This window comes from Vulpes lagopus, chromosome 10, assembly GCF_018345385.1.
Source record: "Vulpes lagopus strain Blue_001 chromosome 10, ASM1834538v1, whole genome shotgun sequence".
Classification (NCBI taxonomy): Eukaryota; Metazoa; Chordata; class Mammalia; order Carnivora; family Canidae; genus Vulpes; species Vulpes lagopus.
The window spans coordinates 64713885-64716518 of NC_054833.1; the positions used below are offsets into that span (position 1 = coordinate 64713885).

Here is a 2634-nt window from a genome sequence, read left to right on the forward strand (position 1 = left end):
GTACATGCCTGTTTCACATAAATTTCATCACTCATTGCTTTTTGTATCATTGTCTTCTCCACAAGATTGGTTAGCTCTCAATGACATGTTCATCGTTATATTTGTCCCAGGGTACTTGGTGTGACGCCTTTGAGTTGGCAGGTGGCGGGTTATTTGTGGAGGAAACAGATGAACAAATCCATAACTTGTTCACTCATCATATTCTTCTTCTTGTCCGAGGGAAGCAAACTGTGGAGCAGCTTCCCTCTACCCTTCCCAGAGCAGAAGAAAACTAAGAGAATAGATGAGTTAGGAACTTTGACATTTCTGAATCATTGTCACATAAGTGAATCTGGACGTGATGAATTTCATTGTTAGTCTTTATTCTAGAAAGTTTTATTTCCCCACTCCAAGGTGGGGGTTTCAAATCAAAATTGAGGGTTTGGAAAGGCCCAAAATTGATTCTATGGATGTATATGATGATCTCCTAGAGAACCAAAACCATCTTGTTTATTTCACCCCTGATGCACTTGGTCTTGCCCCAGACAATTGTGGGTCTTCTGTAAATATTTAACAAATTTCTGAAATAACAAAAGAAGGTAAGAATTCATTTTAACATATGTCATCCTTGGGCAGGGACCATGCCAATCTTTTCTGCATCATTTTGATTTTCGCATATGTACTGCCGAAGCGTGTGCTGATTTTAGTGTCTATTTGACTTCATATAATGCCAGAATGTCAGGAACTAAAATTTTGCCTCTTACTCATTAGTATAGATTCAGCCTAGAGGTTTAAAGACATGAAACTAAAAAGCAGGCAAATGTTTTGGTTACTAGTAGGTTAGAATTATGACAGAGGCAGTAACAAAAAAAAAAAATGTACTAACAAAATTGTGGTTGGTTCTGTGGCCTTATATAGACACAGCTACGTAGAATTGTTCTAGTGAATAATGAATGTGGGGTGATGGCCATCTACTGTTTAATGGTTTTCAAACTAATGTTTAAAGGGAAATGAGTGGTTTATACCAGAATCCAAATCATAGAGTTCTCAGCCAATAGTATATATGAGTGTTGATCTTGGATTAGTGATGGTAGTACATTAACAAGAAGGCTGAAAGATTATATTATCTTTGTGGGTTAAACAAATAGATTTACACAGCAAATCTTTTTTTGTGGAATAATAAGAGTAATATTATATATGGGTAGTGAGGAAGACATTCTATTTGGAGTCTAGAGACCTGGATCATTTTCTTGGCCCTGGAATGAACTAGTTCCCTCCTCCGGAAACGTCTAGTTTTGTTTAGCTGTAGCACTTGCAACTTTATTATAGTTAATTGCATAAATATTTTTATTCCATTACCTTTTCAAGGTCAGAAGCTCTCTTGTTTATCTTTGAATCCCCAGTGATTGGCAGAGTGTCTGGCAGAGTGAGTGCCCAATACATATTCAGGGAACGAATTGAAATGAAGGGATCCGATAAGATCATCAATTTCTGCATCTAAGGGTCTGAGATTCTCAAGATCAGACAATTCAACACATATGCAATTTAAACCATGTTCAAAGATTTTTCAGAGGGAAACCACAGAGGGCTGTTGGTTCAATTTTTTTCCCTCAAGGGGAAAGAGTGTAGCGATTCAATCTAGAAGCTTTAGAGATAACAATAAAAACCATCAGACAGAAATGCCTATTGGTTTCTGGTATGAGAAACATAACCTCAACCCAATGGTATCCAGGTCATCATTCTTCCCTCAGTACCATGGGCTCTGGTACCTCTTCCTGTAGGTTGCACACACCTTTCTGACTATTCTAGTTTCTTTCATATGTTAAGATTCTCCTTTTCACCTTGCACCATCCCAGTGTTTTTGGTTTTCTTTTAAACATCCTTAATGTTTCTTCTGCTTAAAAAAACCCACACAAAGAAACAGATGGCTTTTGGATCCCACATTTCTATCCATATCAGTAGTAGTTCTTCTCCTTCTCCTTCTCCTTCTTCTTCTTCTTCTTCTTCTTCTTCTTCTTCTTCTTCTTCTTCTTCTTCTTAGAAAGAGGACAAGTGCAGCCACACAAGGGGGTCGGGTTGGAGAAGTTCAGAGGCAGATAGATGATCTCAAGCAGGTTCCATGCTCAGCACAGAGCCCTACTCAGGGCTTGATCTCATGACCCTCAGAAAATGACCTGAGCCAAAATCAAGAGTCAGATGCTTAACCAACTGAACCACACAGGTGCCCCTCAGCCAGACTTCTTGAAAGAGTTGTTCATACTTACTGTCCCTATCTGCCTTCCATCCACCCTCTATGTTCTCTTCAATCGGCCATTTACCCTCCATCATATCAGTTATGGTAGCATTTGCTAAACCTACGATTGGCTTGTTGCTGAAATGAACAGAATTTTGTTCTTTTTTTTTTTAATTTTTTTTTTTATTTATGATAGTCACAGAGAGAGAGAGAGAGAGAGAGAGAGAGAGAGAGGCAGAGACACAGGCAGAGGGAGAAGCAGGCTCCATGCACCGGGAGCCGGATGTGGGATTCCATCCCGGGTCTCCAGGATCGCGCCCTGGGCCAAAGACAGGCGCCAAACCGCTGCGCCACCCAGGGATCCCAATGAACAGAATTTTGATTGCTCTTTTTCAATATTCTTTTCAGGCTCATTCTTCTCA

At 39.7% G+C, this 2634-nt stretch overlaps 1 non-coding gene across 1 annotated transcript; it reads right to left on the reverse strand.

The window, feature by feature from the left end:
- Positions 1 to 570: 570 nt before the first annotated feature.
- Positions 571 to 677, reverse strand: LOC121501039. Its single transcript, XR_005990488.1, has one exon. It is a non-coding gene; the product is annotated as a U6 spliceosomal RNA (small nuclear RNA).
- Between the last annotated feature and the right edge of the window lie 1957 nt (positions 678 to 2634).